The sequence below is a fragment of the Accipiter gentilis genome, chromosome 6 (assembly GCF_929443795.1).
Source record: "Accipiter gentilis chromosome 6, bAccGen1.1, whole genome shotgun sequence".
Taxonomy (NCBI): domain Eukaryota; kingdom Metazoa; phylum Chordata; class Aves; order Accipitriformes; family Accipitridae; genus Astur; species Astur gentilis.
This window is the reverse complement of record NC_064885.1, coordinates 38,720,393-38,738,341: the sequence shown is the minus strand read 5'-3', so window position 1 is coordinate 38,738,341 and position 17,949 is coordinate 38,720,393. Positions and strand designations below refer to the sequence as shown.

Sequence of the window (17,949 nt, the reverse complement as noted above, 5' to 3'; positions counted from 1 at the left end):
GGAAGGCTTCTCACCTTTTTCCTACATTTCACAGGCTGCCTCCAGTAATGCCAGACTCAGCAGGGAGTCTGAAGGTTTGGTCTTGACAGATGCTCACTTAAACTGGGGCGGGGGGGAAACAAGGTCCCGTAGCAAAAAAACAAGCTCCTGCCTGATGCATGCCAAAAAAACAGGCTGAAAGTCAGGGACGATCCACAGTTGCTGAAATGATTTGCAATAATTTTTTGCCAGGTCGTAAAGTTTTTCCCATAGCAAGACTTCTGTATTTCTTGGTGGCTTCTTACATTGTGAAACACTGTCTTAAATTCAGGGAGATGCTTTTTATTTCCAATCCCAGTGCCCCAAATTACTAAAGTCAGGCTGGGGGGCAAGGATTATTTAGTTTAGTTCATTCAATATATGCATTTCAACAGCACTTCAGCCACAACAAAGCAGAGGGACCTTTCTCACACAGGCATCCCAGGAAGAGGCACTGGTTTTGCTTTGCAAGTCACCATGATGCCCCATGAATCCAACCACCATGAATCCAACCACCACGAATCCAACCACCACCTTTTGCTTTACGGGATCAGCTGAGCTCCCTGTCAAATTACAGCCCCATGACACCTCCCTGCCTTGGGAGCTCTCTGCTAGCTCTGGTCCCTGGAGCCAGCCGTGACATTATCTGGCCTCTGCCTAGCAAAATGCTCTTTGCTAGAGCTCCAGGGGTGGTTTTTTTTTTTATTAGCTCACACAAGCAGTCTGGAAACATTAACACAACATGCACGCAGCAGCAAAGCAAGTCCTGGAAGACCGCAGGTACCAGCCTGCTGAAAACCAGTACAAAATGAGAAAACAAAGCACACAGGCAAGTCCATAATACTTGGATTTTCTACAGAGAAATCCCACTGGGTAGCAGACCAAGCCCTCCTGCAGGCACAGGGTGCCCCAAGAGCCCAGCACCCACCAGCCACCCATCTCAACCCTGCCCACAGTCCTTCCCCATGCTCAGGCATGGAGGAAGCTCTTTGGGTCCACCTTCTCCAACCCAAAAGAGACAACTGCACAACCCCAAGCAGGATTTGGCCCACAGTCGTAAGTGGTGAGATTAATCATGTGGGTGTACGGATGTGAAAAGGGGATGGGAAACATTTGTAACTGCTTCTAAATTAATTGCCATTATTGTTAATTGATTTGATAAACTCTCTGAGGCTGGATTTTATTTTAGAAAACTATGAACATATCAGGTTAATCAACTTAAAATAAATGGGCTTGATTTATTTATTTCTGCTGTATCTACTGCTCTTTAAGCTTGGCAAGTCACTGCATTCTTTCCATCCTGTGAAAGAAAAAGAACAGGGGGTTTGCTTTATTATCATTTTAAAGGAACCTCTACAAAGCTTAGCAGTTCTCCGAGTTAAAATCACAGCTAAGGTATGTCATGAAGGAGGACAAGTGCAAGGCTGGAGCTGGTTTCCACACGCTGCAGACACCGGCTCTGCGACAGGAGTCCACCAGGAGAGTCTCACCACACAGTCAAAGCAAATCAGATCTATTCCCCAACATTTTAGACATCCAGAGAGTTGAAAGATACCCTACCACACAGCAAAACTCGATGAGCAAACACAACGGGGCCATCCCCATGCAAGACACCCAGTCCCAGACACACTTCTTGCAGAAAAGTCCTGCCAGCAAGGGAGAAGATTAATCTCCTCTAGCCAGATTTTGCTGTTCCTGAATCCTCTGGAAGTTGGGTCAGTATCCTTTCCCCCTCCTAATCCCTTGCACTCAGCTTTAGCAACGCAGCGATGCCTCTGCCAGCAAACTAAAAAGAAAAGCCCTCACATATATTATGCTGAAGAAAATTAATCTTGTGTTCCACAGAATATTAAGTGGATTACGTCTACAGCCTCCAAGGAGAAAAACGTTGATTTCCATGTATCTTGTGCTATTATTCACCTCTATTAGTTTTCCTACCAGCCTAATGTTAGTCAGGATAATTTCCCATTATTCAGTGCAGAGCTCAGCTGGCTCAACAGACCAAGCAACGAGAGCGAGTGGGACCTCTCAGTGGCCACGAAGAAGATCAAACCACTGTGGCACTGCTGCTGCACAGGACAACGTTCAAGGTGAAGAACAAAGCCAGCTTCATTTTTCTTGAACGATTTCATGGAGGGATCACCCTTGAACATCAATGTCTCCTTGTAAAGGTAACAGAATAGCACAGATCCTTCAAAAGAAAATTGCTGACATCACTTGAAACATGCCATTAAACTAGATACAGCAAATGTGAGAAGATGGACATTTCTGACCCCTGGGGAATCAAAGGGTGGTGGGAAACAACCCACCAAGAAAAACTTGAGGTGCCTGATCTCACACCCAGAAGAGAGCCCCAAGCCCTGGCCAAAGGGGAAAACACCTCCCAAGGGTGATGCCCACTGTGCGCGGGAGCACCAGCTCCCCACCCGTGGGCACTGCACCCACCACCAGCACCCATCCTAAAAACCCTCACCAGCACGGGAAGCCCAGCCCTCTGTTCCCAGCACTCTGCGTAACCATTCAAACCATTGCAATGTGCCACCAGCTTTACTAGAGTTTTACACTTTCTTTGCAGAGGTGTTAATGACTCTAAAAAAGCACAAGACTCAGATAAGCAGCTTTAATACCATTTAAATGCTTGCCATTAGGAGAAACTGAGAGAGCTTGCAAGGGCCAGACTCTCAGAGGGCGGCATATCCATTGAAGCTGCTGCTCATGTGAGAGGAGTGTAAATTACTCAGCATGGAGTAAGCCAGATCAAAGCCACTCCAAAAGGATGCAACCCACTGACAGTGATGCAAACTCAGCCCAAGCTTTTCTGAATATTTCACAAGCAGGCTGATAAGTTTAAAAGGCCAAAAGGAGCATTTTGATGCTGCTGCACAAAGTAAGGAAGGAAAGGGAAACAAATCTCAGGACATGTGCTTCTTTCTAGACACCGTACACCACCAAGAACTCAGCCCTGGCTTGATGCATGGAGAGATTCGTACTTTCCATTTACATCTCGCTGGTCTGCACAGGAAAGAGGAACACAACTTCTCAGCTGTAATTTCCAGGCTCCATCCCCTCTTTTATAGTTCCTAGAATAATTTGAATTCTCCACAATAAATGTCAGAGCTGACAGGAAAAGTCTTATCAGACGAAATAACTTACGGCTTCCCACGTGGGCAAGACAAAGAGCTAATGGCTACAGAAGCAGATAAGCGTGCTCACAACCAGAAATCAGATCCATGCAAGAGTTTCAGCAACAACACACTGTCTCAGAAAGTAAAATAAATAGCACAAGAAACTCCGCCAGGCCACCCTAAGTCCTCAGAGAGCTGTCTGCAGCACCCAGCAGGCAGCATCACCTCATTCCACCTAGCAGACCTGGCTGGCCCATCACCATCTCTCCTGGTCAGAAGGGAGGGCAGCTGCAGCAGCTTTATTGTAAGCCAACCGCTGAGCTCTCGTCCACCTTACAGCCCCCGGCTACAGCAAGGAAGACAAATTACTATGAGAACACGATGCCTTTGTAATCCTTTCCTCCTCTGAAGACCTGATGTATTGGAAAGGAATATTTCATCATGCTGAGAAACCAGCTGAGCTATCGGTGCTTCACCAGACTGCAAGTGCTCTGAAGCCAGGACAGACTTTTCAGTCAGGGTGACACCGAGTACCATGCTATTACAATGCACACTGTAAGAAAATTCAGAGTTCTGCAACTGGATCCATCAAGAACCCCAACATTCAGGCATGAAGTTAGCCCTGATACCTTTAGCTTCTATCCCAGGGCCCAGACTAACTCCAGCACCACATCTTGCCACTGATAGAGATCCGGATTGTTTGGTAGTATTGAAACTTGTGGCAGGCTGCTGGCAGCACGGTTGCACCTTGGGTTCCCCACATCACTTACTCTGAAACAGGGATGCAGGCAGGATGGGTTCCTCACCACTGAGTCCTTCCAAGAACTCTAACCTGTTGGGTATTATCTCCCCATTTGATTTCCCTCCTGAAAATTGACACCTGCAAGTTATTTCCCTTCCCTCATGTCCCAAACCTCACTCTGTGTTGGCAAGTATACAAGAAAAGCATTTATTCAAAGGCATTTGCTCATCAAGTCTTGCAGACACCAAAAACACACATTATCTAATCTTAGGAGAGCATAGTTTAATGGCTACGGCACAGGATGAGAGGCCAGCGGGTTGGACTTCTGCTCTCAATTCTGCCAGGGCTGCATCGCTTGTAAGTGAATCTAGGGAAGATGCTTGACCCCTCCTCGCCTTGATTTCCCCTGCTATGAGACCATCCTAGCATTCCTTTCCTCACAGGGGATCTTATCTATAAACTCCTCATTAGCATCTGAAAAGAGTTACGCATCTCCGGATGTGTATGTAAAGCAAAGCATGAAAGAGTGGAGAAGCAGCACTGGCCACGGAGCCTGGAGACACATCCTCTTCAGTGTATTCAGGCAAACTGAACCACATTGCACTCCACATCTGTGCTTAGAGAAATACTTTAATTCTTCCCCTCGACAGGGAAGAAAAAATCCAACGATTTCTTTCTTCCTGAAAAAGCTTAGAAGAAACATTAAATTCTGGGTCTCTATAAGTCAAGGAAATCATGCAAGACTCTTCCAATGAAGCATCGAGAGACCCCACCACCTCTAGCTAGTCACCTGCAGAATTACCCCATATGCAACACCACCACAAAACAGAATAACCTTCCCTTTCCCACCCTTGCTCTGAGTAGCAGAACCGGACTGATCAGAAGAAAAACTAGAAGTCTACTCTCACTGTCCTACAAAAGCTGGATGTGGAGATGGGGAAAATCCAGACCCAGCAGAGATGCTCCCACGGATGAGACCAGAGCCCAGCTCAGGGGCCTCGCTCCCAGCACCCTCCTGCTCTGCTTTGCCCTGGCACTGCAGCCTTTGGGGGCCACACCAAGCACTTCTGGTGGGATGCAGGAAGGTCTCCTTCTGGTGTCAATAGACACTTTCAGTTGGAAACCAACACATAATATTTCAGCTCTTTTGGGGAGGAAGAAAAGTCACTCCATCCCGACATGTTCCCATCTTTCCCAGTCACCTCAGCTAACCTTGTAGGTAGATGCCATCAACCGCACCAGTGCCAGCAATAGCCACTGCGCCAGCTGGGACTGCTCCAGTACAGCAAGACCTTTGCTCCTAGATGGATCCACAAACCTTCTGCTCCTCCCCAAGTGGCAAAAGGCAGTGCAGTGGAGGACAGAAGGTATGTCCACCCCAGCCCAGCCAGATGGAACAGAAAGGTCTCAGAGGAGCAGCAGGCCCAAGAACTTGGAAGAAAAAAGAAAAAGAAAAAAAAAAAAAAGGCTCCGCTCTTTTTAAAACAGAAGAGAAAAATGTCCTATTGTTCCATAATTAATGGAAAGCAGAAGAGGTTTTATGGACTCATTGAGAAACAGAGGGTGAGCATTAGAAAGCACATTTCAGTATTTCATGATCACAAGGTGAGCCGCTTGCATAATACTGACAAAGAACATAAATGCTGATATCACAAGGCAGTTATGAAACTTGGGTTTTAAATGCTGAATAACAATAACACAGTAATTAAGTCTCATAACTGACTTTTTTTTTTTTTTTTCCCCCTTCCTTAACTGCAAAGTAGACGCTGCAACCTTCAGCTGCGGTATGACTCTCTCTGGCAAGGTGCACATATGATGGATGGCCCCTGCTCCCACCACCTCGCAGCACCAGGGATCCATCTCACCCCACAGCCTCGCCGCCAGTCACATCGCTTCTTCAGACCTGTCCCAGGAGAGACTTCAAGATCACACCAAGGGAGAGGCTGTGAACCTGCGAGGAGCAGGAGAATGAGGGAGCAAACCTGAATAACTGCACTTTGCGAGTTAACTACTAGACCCTGAACAAGCTTCTCGGCCTTCCTCCCCGATGGATTTTGACATTAGCACGTGCTCTTGTGAATTGCTCCAGTGTGACCAGGACACACAGTCTCCCCTACAAGACACATAATATAGAGCAGCAAAATGTCATGAAAATCAAGGGCAAACGAACACAGAAGACAGTCCCTCCCCCTACCACCACTTCTATTTTTAGGCAGCCAGATTAGCTTGGAGCAGTTTTACTTGTTTCTGATAATGAGCAGGGCTCTTGCATCTTCTCTCGAGGACGTTTCCTCTGTGCAGGCACTTTGCTTTACACCAGCAGCACGGAAGAGGTCATCAACCGGCGAAAGCAAAACCACCGTTTATTGTGAAAGGGTCTTGAGAAAGCATCTCCAGCTTTGAACTTACACCCCATCTCTTTTGTCAACCACACCATTTTGGGAGGGGGGGGTATGGTCTGTCCACCTACAAGGCATTCCTCCCTTTGAACCACATGATTGATAAAACCTTTGCCTATTGAAAAGCGTAATGCTTCTACTCCACCCGCTTCTCAGAGAATGTGAGCTGGTACACCTTGGAAGCGCAAGGCTCCATGTAAAGGACACTTGGCCTTCCCAGGCCCGAACTTGTATAAGACATGACAGAGAGGCAGTCCAGCCATCTTCAGCCTGTAGTGCTCTACCCCAACGCAGCAACCCCAACTCCACTCATGGCAAAGAAACTATGGTCCTTTCGGGGCACCCGCAGCTCTAAGGGCAAGTCTGGAGATCACCCCAGGAAGAGCTGGCACCCTGGATCCAGCGGCTCAGTGAAAACCAACCGCACTGGTTTGCCCTACCAAAGAGCAAAAACCCTCCTTACTGTGGGTCCCCCCAGTGCTGAAGCTGACAAGGATGGCAAGAGAGGCATGATGAGAGCTCCTGAGAGCTACCACAGCAGCAGGACCACTACGCCAATGGTGGGAAGTTGCTAAAGAAGAGGATGATAATTATCAAAGGAGCAACACAAAATGAAGATGTGTAGAAGATTTGGGTCCCACCTCACTGGCAGTTTCTTTCCAGGAAGAGATGTCCCTCTGCCCCTCAGAGATCTGTTTCTAGGGTACTACACATCAATTTTCTGCAACGCAACCACTCCTACATTCAACATCCTTTGGTTGCTTCGCATTGCCTTGACAGCAACACACGGGTGCAAAGCTTTCCTCCTTCAGGTCCACCCCTTCTTATCTCCTCGAGCTCCAACCTTCCTGCACAGCCCTTCACCACCACCCTCCTATCTCCCTGAGGACCACGCTGGTGCTAAGGCAGCAGGATCTGGTAGTCCAGTACAGACCACAAACAGGCAAGGTCCAGAGGGCAAGATACACCTTGAAGCAGGTGGCAGAGGTGAGAGACGGTGGAGGTAGAGAGCTTCTCGCCTGGAAAATAAAGCATGGCAGAAGCAGCCCAGGGATCTCCAGCTGCTGTGGTGCATCACTCGGGGAAGAAAGAAGGCAAGGCCTCACATATTTAGCACCATTTTTTCTTCTGAATTTTCAGTAAACTACTTGGAGTCTTCTACTTGGCCTCTGGATTATGATCTTTCAGGAAGGCCTTTTTTCCACGCTTCTCTACAGGTACGAGATCTAGGAAAAAAATACCCCCCTCTCAGGTTAACTTTTGGTGTCAGGACTTCATGGGATTTCATGACTGCAGACAAAATCATCAGGCTTTTGACAAGTTAGAAACCCTTTCCCAGGAGCAAGGTGCCCCTCTGCCGTACCTTCCTCTTGCCCCTCTGCTATGTGAAAGTGCAGAGAAGAGCGTGCCTGGGGCACCGACCCCCAGGCTGAGCCCAGGAGCTAATCCACCTATCACTTCTCGGTGAGCTCCTGCCCCTGGTCACAAGTGCCTTCGGACCAGGCTCTGTGGATTGCAAAACCTCATTTATTGAGGAAAAATGCTAGTTCAGTACAAGGAAGCATTTAAGACAGCCAGTAGATGATTAACAAGTGAGTGCGCAAGTCAACTGCTGCAGGAGCACCGCAGGTTCCTTATAGCCATAAATAAACTTCTCATCCTGCACCCATTTGGCAGACGTCAGAGGCAAGGTGTTCACAGACAGACTGTGCCTGGCAAAGCCCTCACTGCAGGGGACGACACAGCCACAGACTGTTAGCTCTTTGCCTCCTTCCCCCCCAGGCTCCTAACTGCAGGTCTCCAGCCCAGGGCTCTCCATCGGTGGCATCCCAAGGACCTTCCCATGGAGGATCTTGTTCCTACCTTCCTGCTCTCCCATCTGCCAGCCTCCCCCCCAAGACCTCCCTCCCCATGCTAAGCTCTTGCCGGGCAGCCTTTGCAAAGGGGGTCAGGGCTTTCAGTGCTTACTGCACAATTTAGCACCTACCCAGCTCCCTCCCACCAGCGGGCATTTGCCCTCTGGCCAGCTGAGATGTCTGACGGGAAGGAGAGAGCTATCAAGGTCCCCACCCTCGGGCAACATCACGTCAACACAGAAGGCTGGGGAGGAGAGGTACAAAGTGTGTCCTGTGGCTCTTAAACCGAGGCCAAAGAAAAAGCAGCATTTCTGCTCAGGGCCTTTGCCGTTTCATCTTAGAGTCCCCCAGAGCCAAGTAAAGGTGCTTCAGTGCTCTTAAGTATCAGCTATTTTTAGGCAACAATATCCTGAACGCCCTTCTTCATCCTGGCTTTTATATCACACAATGAAGAAGCTACCAGGATTTGGCACTTTCTCCTGAACAGGCCATCAACAAGTGACTCATATCATATTGCAGCATGAGTCATCTTGGCAGAGGTCACCATCATAAGCGACAACTAGTCTTCAATTATTTCCTTCAAGTTGAGTTAAAGGTATATTGTTATGCTAATTTTACATCTGCTCCATCCTATCCTTCCATCCACTGTCTCCAGAGCAACCTGGGATTTCACCTCATGGCCCAAACTGCCTCTGGAAGAGCTTTTCCACCACGGTGTAGTTACAGGTTGTCACAAAACGTGGGCATGCCAATGGGAAGTCTTCTGGATGGGTTTTCAGCTACGGCACCTAGTATCTAAAGCAGCTCTCCATCCCTCCTCCCACTGCTGCTCCGCAGGGACAACGAGCTGCTGTTCCTGCCACCTTCCTACTCAGTCCATACTTTACCATGACGATTTTCCAAGGATCCGGGGCTTGCCCAGTGCTCAAACACAACCACCTTCAGGCTGCCACACCACATCGTTGCCTCTAAAAGCGGGGGCAAAGCCCAACAAACAAAATCACTTCAAACTATGCCCAGCGACACGTGAATCTTGAAGAAACTAGTACAAGCCCTGAGTGGAGCAGGTAGAAAAGGAGGCATTTTCAGCCATTTTCTAGCCAAGCAGCCCTACCTTTTCACAGGACTCCAGCCTCTCCCCTCCATTCCTGCTCCCTTCACTCCCCACACACACAAAGTACCCATCACGGCTCCCCAGCCAGCAACCCAGGAGGAGACGGCATCCCTGCCAGGGCAGGGCACAGTCACTGCAGGGCACTTGGCTCAGGGAGCAGTTTTGCCCATTAGAAAACACAGCCATTACCAGCCCAGTCACCAGTGGAGCACTCTGTGTTTATGTTTATAGCAGTCAAACACAGTCACACTGGCTGTGAGGCTCACTTTGGAGAGCATTTGTAAACTGCTCTCACTACTGGAATCCCATTTAGCTATTACAGCCTCTTCAGCCACACTAACACACCGATCCCTGCAGAATAGCAATAGGAAGAGCAGAGTCATCACACTATTTACTGAAGCTAATCAATATGTAAAGGCTGAAGATTTATTGCAGTGAAGACAGCCTGTCTGCAAAGCCAGAAAATGCATTTAAAGCCCTTTTAATTTTGTTGCCTTGGCCTCTGGTTTTGCTCCAAGAACACAGTTTCCTTGCACACCCATCTTTCTTTCCTCCCAAAATGGTGGCATCTGCAGACACATCAGAAAAGCCCGTGCCTCCCCCCCCTCGCCCGAACACCTATCGTGAGTATTCAGTGGGAGGATATAACACAAAAAACACAAGTTTAAGGGCAGTGCCCCTACCTTTCCAGCCAGGTTTCACGTGTGATAACAGGTCTATGGCTAATTCAACATCTCCCATATAAGGGAGTAGCTTGGGAAATTTTGGCCAGTGTTTTGAAGATGGTTTATGTGCCAGGTACAGGGACACAGGCTGTGCCATTCATAGCCACACTAGCCCAACCATGCTGTCCTAATCCACTCAAGAGGGAACAGTTAGAGCCATGCTTACTTTTATATATATTTATATATATAATGTTGTGTGTATATATTATTTTTATATATGTAAGAACTTTGTAAGTGCCCCCACCAAGCACACAGCATATCTGACTTGCTGTGTTTTGGGAGCAACCACCTGCAAAGCTGAAATACCAGCTGGGTATCACGACTAGTGAGCCACAACTGGGGAGAGATGCTACAAACTGCACCATCAAAGCTCATTGTCTGGTTTCATCTCGGTTCATGCTTTGGGGAGCAGAAGCACAGTAGGCAATAATCAGCAGGCTTAGTGCTCCTGGAGCGCCAACATTAGATGGGCCACCAGCTACTAGGTAAACGCAGTTGTTCTGGTGACTGTATCGGCTATATGGCCCGCAGCGTAATACATCAAAGAAAGATGGCAGTGAGGTAGAGAGAGGAGATCTGTACCCTGACTTTTGCCAGTTTATCTCAAAATCACACTAAGCTTTTATGCTAGTGTACAAAAGAGAAAGGAAGAGGCAAATATATTCTGATTTACAGGGAGATTTCTATTGTTGCCTGGACATCAAAGGGCACCCAATTAGTCCTGCAAGGATCTGACCCACAAATTATGAAAATAAATGCCTCCAAATCTTTGATCTCCTGTATTTCTGTAGCACGCTACAGCGGTTATTAGACACATTTTATTAGATTCAAGCTGTGCGATCTCTTTCTCGGCAAAGGCTCTACTGCCTCCAATGCATCCGAAAGTCTCCATCCAGCAGATTAAGGGCATGGTCCCAAACAGTCATTTCTGTCATGGACTAAACACATGACTCAGCTGGCAGTAGGCTTTTTCCTGCTGAGTTTCAAAATTAGGAGCAAAAAGAATTTTTAAAAGGAAGGGGGGGGGGGGAGGAGGGGGGGTTGTCAGCCACCTAAATTACATTTTTGATTCTTTCTTAGTTTATAACGGAATATACGTCCTAGGCAATACCCCTTGCTTCTAAAAAGTGTTGCTTTCAGAACAATTTCTTTTGTTTTGCACTCTGAAATGCCATTGCTGGAGGAAGGAAAAAAAACCATAACAAAAGGTTTCATGCACTCTGAAGCTGAAAACCACACGTGCGCTCACGTGAACAGAAACACATCCACCCACCCTCGCTGCAGCAGCAGCACTTAAAACCAAGAGAATGTTAAACTCACATTGCTAAGGCTTTACTCACAAGAGCAACTCACTGTTCACAGCCCGCTAACTAACTAAGCAGCTACTGCGCTTGCCAGAGGCCATGGTTGTTTTCAGCCTGAGTGTGTACGTAGAAGGATGGGGACCATGTCAACCGCTCAGGTCTCACTTACCGTCAAGTGAGCGAGGGTGGTGTTCACACAAAGCCGTTAATATCTAATAGGGTTTCTGTAGCAGAGGAGAGCTGGTTATCTGCAGCAGAGCAAAGTGCATGCCTTCTGCTGCACTCGGGGTAACTCAGCAGCTGAGCACAGGGCAGTACACACTGTTTGCTCACCTAGTATGGAAGGAGGAAACGTCGGTTCTCAGCTACGCAAGACGCATCTGGATACTCCAGTGCCACCCAGCTGATTACAATCATCCATCATTTACTATCAACACACAACCTTGAACTTCTGGCAAGCACTGCAGAAAATTAACATGGAAAAGCAACATTCTAGATCAAAGGGGAAGAAGGTTTTCTGATTTGCTGTTACAAAATAAAATCAGGTGTGCAGAGAGATATAACTGAGTTTCGACTAAACTTTTTATCAGTGTTTTCCAACCTCAGTGGCTCTTCCTCTCCTTTCACTAACGAGCCATTGCAGGAGCATCCCAGGGCTGGGGCCCTACGTGCTGAGCATCCTCATCCTTCTGTGGGAAGGGGATGCTCGGCCCCTTGCAGGGCTTATCTTGAAACCACCGTGGAGGGGGAACGGGGAGAGAGAGGGAGTCTCCGTTTCCCAAGGACCATGTTCCTTAGACAATCCTCCTTCAGAAATCATAAGCAATTTACACAGAGAACATCAAATCTCGCTTACATAAATTGTTTTCCTGAGCTCAGAGCAGACAACCCGTCGGTTTCAATGTGCAGCCACGAGTCAAAGTGACAAAAAGGGACAGGAGGAGGGGATGGGGGGGAGGAATCAAAGCTACCAGCTTTATAAGCAGGACACACAACCCCTCATTTAATGGAACTTGGGCTAGTGGTTTTCGACCCACAGCCCGCTTTAATGGCTGCGTGACAGGTAACAAAGAAGATGCCTGAGCATCAGCAAATGGAAACCTCATGTGATGGAGGCTCTACACTTCTCGTGGGCGAGCAGGGTAGCCGGGGCCAAAACCGCCGCCGGCGGGGAGGAAAAGTCAGCCAAAGCCACAGGAGAGGGAACGGTGCTGACTCCCAGCGCAGCTCTCCTGTGGGTCTGCGCTTTGCCCCACAACACTCCTGGTCTCTTCTACAGCTGGCAGCAAGGGGAAAACGGCACGTATGCTCCCCAGGTACCACTGGGTGAGAACCTGCCTTCAAGAGAGAGGTCCTGAACCCTCAACACCATCCTCCTCACCCCAAGACACAACAGCTTTTACTGATGCTGTTCCTCCACTTCTCATGCGCTCTTTTGCCTGTTGGTAGCTCTTTACCGGAGGAAGCATGGGAAATCTAACAGGATTCTCCCCATTTATATTTGAAGCATGAAGAAAGGAGACAGGGATCAATACTCCGTCCTTGGTCTGCAGGTCAGAGGCAGAGAACTCCCGCTGATGTATGTAATTACCCTTGCAAAATGACCGGGGGTGCATTAGAAGGAGTCGGGCAAGGGTTTGCAGGGAGCAGCGGCTCGGAGCCGGAGCCCAGGAGGTGATAGCAGCTTTCGTGTGACCTGGCCCCATGTGAATGATGACTTCCAAGGACACCTCTGCCTTAGCTGGGCAATTCATTTGTGGAGATATACCTACAGATCAAGCAGAAACACTTTCCCCCCTCACCCCATACAAACTGTACCACTACATCTACTAGAGCCTGGCAGATAAAAACTACCTTGACATAGCAAGGATAAAAGCCTCTTCTAACTACTCCTCCTTGCATGGATTAAAAATCAGACACTTCATTTCAAATACGCACGCCAATCAAATACTCTTTGTTGCTTCAAACCTCAATTCAACAAAATGCTTGTGCTCGAACTGCAACCTGCTCAAGCACATGTTTTGCTATAAATCCCCTCCAAATTATTAATTTTTATGGCTGACCAGCACAGGAACACTAGTGAGAACAGAGACTCTCCATGCCTTTAGAAACACCATACACCTTCATGTTGCGGAAGATCTCCAAAGACGAGGAAGAGTAACCACAGCATCAGTGCCAAAGGACACATGGAAAGCTGCAGAAGAGCAGCATCTGGGCTGCACAACTCCAAAAGCTGGGAAAGAAAAAAATAATCAACCATGCAGAAGGATTTGACAGAGGTCAGTCTTGTTTCTGTTGTACCTTTTCATGAGCACACACACACAAGAATATGCATGTGTAGAAGATAAATGTCTGCACCACTATTGGCACTCCTGGCTCAAGGAATGGAAGCCAAGATGCAGAAAAAAGGGTTAGAATTGGACACTGTCATCCCTTTGAGATGATTCAGAGACAAGTATTATGTTGCCAAGGTTTTATGGTTTAAAAAAAAAGGCTCAAAAATGTACAAAGTACATGGACACAGTCATGGTCCATAGCTTACACATGCACTGAATCACCCTGGAAGAGGACAGATGAAGTCCCTGACGGAAGACTCCCGAGAGTGTCTACCATCAGGAATCGTGGCTATATATAGTTATTTGTTGAAGGTATGTCCCAAATTTTGCATAGTAGCATATCATGTGAAAGACAGCACAAATAAATAAGCTTTTCATGTCTTTTTTTAATCTCCAGAAGTCATCTCTAGTCAAATTTGTTCCTCTTTCTATTTAAGAAGGTGACCTTTGCAAAAGCTGCCCAAATTCTGTTGAGCTACAGATATTTTTTTTAAAAGATGCTGGAAGAAGAAACCTAACATAATGCTGCCAGGATAATGCTCCCGAGTGGTGGCTTGCAGCGCTTATCCCCCATTAGAACTTCTCCTAAATCTTTAATGATGCTGAAATATGCCATAAACTGATGAAGTTCTGGAAACAGGACAACACCAGCATGTTTGGTCGGTTTTTGTGTTGGGTTGTTGTTTTTTTTTTAATATGAGAGCTTTTATCTTCATTGACAATGATCAACTAATGCAAACAAATGGCCACTGAAACTTCACTTCTATACAAAGCAAAGCTAAAGGAAGAGTAGTGACATTTTTGGGTTTCATCCAATTCTTCCCAGCAACAGCTAATACCCACCGGCTCCTTAATTCTATGCTGTCTCCTCTCCAAGCCTGAGCATTAAAGGCCAGGCATTTCCAAAACAACTAACGATTTTAGGATCCAGTTTCCAGAGACTGCACGGTCAGCACTTTGCTAAAGTAAATAACAAAAGCTTGGGTTTTGTTAATGAGTTCAAAACAAAAGCAACATCCAGGTACATGAAGAAAACAATTACTCCTTCTCCAAAAAGGCTCTTGTTAAATTCCCAGGCTTGCAGGAAACCCTTAGCCAAGCCGTACAACCCAGGTGAGCCTTGCAAGGCCCCAGCCTTCAGCCGAGATTCAAGCCCAGGGCGAGCCTCTCGCCAAGCAGACAAGGAGCAGCTGTGAGCGGTAGGGGTTGCTTGCCCCAGGCCAGTCCCACCCCGGGGTTTATCAAGCTCCTTGAGAAAACTTTTCCTCCCAGAGCGCTTTTATCACCTCCCACACACCTTACAAAGCACCCCAAATTAATCCAGCTGTAGCAGCTACTGCAGAAGAGCCCACTGCCACCGCTGGTACATCAGCCAGAGGCCCAGCCCTGCAGACGGATGCAGCAGAGGAAAAGCTATTGACCTGAATATTTTAGAAGGATCAAGGCCACTGCCTTCAGCAAGAGATGACAGGCTCTTGCATTTGCCGAGACAAAAAAAAAAAAAAAAAAAAAAAAAAAAAAAAAAAGAGGGTGGAAAAAACCCCAAAACCCAGCCCCATCTTTCTGCCTGCTCTCCTATTGGGATCAGCTGTGCATTTACCACCGGAGAGCATGGCCCACTGCATCCCTGCTCACGCTTATTCTCCTTTTATTGCAAAAATCTGCTTCTCAAACACGACTGTCAACAGCCTGTGCGAATCCCCGTGTTAATCATTATTCTGCTAATAGCACTGCCAGGTCATTCGGCTATTAAACATGCTGAGTGGACTAGCAAAAATATCTCCCAGCCCGTACAAAAGAACATTATAATGTAGTTTATCTTATCCCCTTGTCAGTATAATATGCAGCACTACCTGTTCAATGGCCTCATCATTTTAAATTACAGTTTTCTGCAACATTAACAATACTCATTACCAGCACCACCACCGGAAGATCTCTATTTTAAGAATCCTTCTGATGTCGAAGGCTTCACCCTGCCCTTTCCTCGCACGCTCAGCCCTCTGCACCGACACAGGGACGCTTGGGTACCATGGCAATGAGCACGGTGCAAATGATGGATAGAAACATGTCGCAAAGAAGGCAGGAGCGAGCCCGAAGTGTGCTTACTCGATGCACCAGGCCGTGCATTTTAATCAGAATTCAGGGCTTTGTTCCTGGCCCCGCCGCCGGCGCGTCAAGCAGATGCACTGCTGCGGTGGAGCTCGACTGCGTGGCCAAGATAAACTCTAGTGTGGCAGAAAAAAGAAGCGCCTGCTACCTCCCATGTTACCTTTCAGCCCAGCTCTACAAATGCTAGCCCGTAAGCTAGCGGGCAGAGGCGAGCTGAAATGAATGACGGTTTGCGGGGTTCTGCTCGTGCCAAGCCATGCTCAGCCTTCAACAGCACGCTCTCGTCCTGCAAATCTACCTTCCTCCCTTGTGACAGAAGCAGGGAAACCAACGCAAAGGACAGGGCCAACCAGCAGTCAAAAGTCCACCTTTTTCATATGCATTTGCTTGTTGTTCATAAAACTCAGCCTCCGAGAACATTTCGGTGACTCAAACTTGGGAGATAAGAGGCCCGAGCGTTTCCTTTCCCCGCTGCTGGGAAGAAACCATCCCCTCCGCCAAATTTTGAGTCACTACCTGCTCCCAGCATTTCACACAGCCACCCCTCACCCCTTCAAACACGTAGGCACGAGAGCAACGTCTCCTCCACCCAGACTCATCTACAAACCCGCAGCAATGTGACACTTCTTTTCTCATAAATGAAATTCTGCAAGGCTTGGGAAATTACTCCTCCCTGCCATGTTTTGTGCTCGGGCAGCAAATTTACTATTGATTTCTGATTCAGACCCCATGGAATGATTCACGCTTCTTGCCCTATCTGCTGAATTTATGACCTTTAACAATTATTCTAAGTGCTAAAAGAGCTTCGTTTAGAAGAAGATCTATTCCTTGGCAAATTAAGCTCCTATTCTTGTCTCACTTATAAACCAACACATCTCTCATCATTTACCGGAAAGCGCCATAGCGGGTCTCTCCCCTCGGAAAGGTGCAGAGGCCCACGCGGCAGGAGCTTGGGAAGCGGGCAGCCCCACTGCAGTCCCCAGGGTCCTGCCGGAGCAGCCACCGCTGGGAAGGGGGACACGGCTGGGAAGGGGGACACGGCTGGGAAGGGGGACACGGCTTTGCACCCCCACCCTGCTGTCAGTCGGGGGGTTTCAGGTCCCCTTGTCTCTGGTTACCCTGAAACACCAGCACCGCTCTGCTCGCAGACCAGGCGCTGTCGGTGGGTCTCAGGGGGAGGGAGGGAATATACATTTCCTCCTAAAGCGAAAACAAAACCCTGACTGTATGTGGTGTGCATTGCTACTAAGAAGCCACAAACAGAGGAAGAAAAACCTAAGCATGTGTGGATACAGTTTTAAAAAGAAAAGGTGCCCTAGTTCAAATAAACTTCATAATGCAGATGTTAAAAAAAAAAAATTAAAAAAAAAATAATATGATTTTCAGGGTGTGGGGGAGAAGGAGAGGGTTCCCTTCCACTCCCAGATGATACTGCTTTCCTGGCTTAACTCCACCAGCTTCGGCAACCTCTCTCCCAAGGCACCTTCCACCTAAGAGGGGAAACAAGAGCTCCAGGTCTGTTTTTCAGCCGGGTGGTCCCCCTGCTCCAATCTCATCTACACTGTGTATTGCTGAGCAATCATTTACACTATTAATCAACCAGAAACTCACCAGGAAGAAAGTAGGGCAAGTGAATAAAGATAGCCTTTTTTTTTTTTTTTCGCACTGAAGCAAATAATATTTCTAAAAATACACTTGTGCAAGTCTTCAGTGGATTCTGCTTAATTTTATTTATTTCTCTATGCCAGCAGGTTGAGAGAAGCAGCCTCGCAGTTGCCTCCCAAATAAACGCCGCTCCCCTAAACGACTCCCCCTGCTCATGACCAACTAGCCGTTGTTACCACCAAAAGGATGAAAAAAGGGGAAAAGGAAGAAAGTTACAGGAAAAATAGACCGAGAGCGGGGCGGGGGGGGGAACATCAGGCCACAGCCCACGCAGAGGCTGACACGTTTGAGGAGCCCGACATTTCAAGGGTACACGACGAGCTTCGTTTTCAAGGGAAGGGGCTGAGGAGGAGACGAGGGCGAAGGGCCACGGCGGGAGATGGATGGAGGGGCTGAGGGGGAAAGGGGGGGGCCGTGGCGGTGTGGAAAAACCTGGGTTTGGGGAGCAGCCCTGCTCCAGATAACCCGGCTCCGGGGTGCCCTGTCCGTCTGTGCGTGCTACACACACACATCCACGCAGATCTTCACACAGATCCTCACACACATCCACACACAG

At 47.9% G+C, this 17,949-nt stretch overlaps 1 protein-coding gene across 6 annotated transcripts in view; it reads right to left on the bottom strand.

Annotated features, from left to right (window-relative positions):
* TNIK (TRAF2 and NCK interacting kinase) overlaps positions 1-17,949 on the bottom strand; it is a 169,551-nt gene that overhangs the window by 150,798 nt on the left and 804 nt on the right. The gene's annotated exons all lie outside the window — the stretch shown is intronic.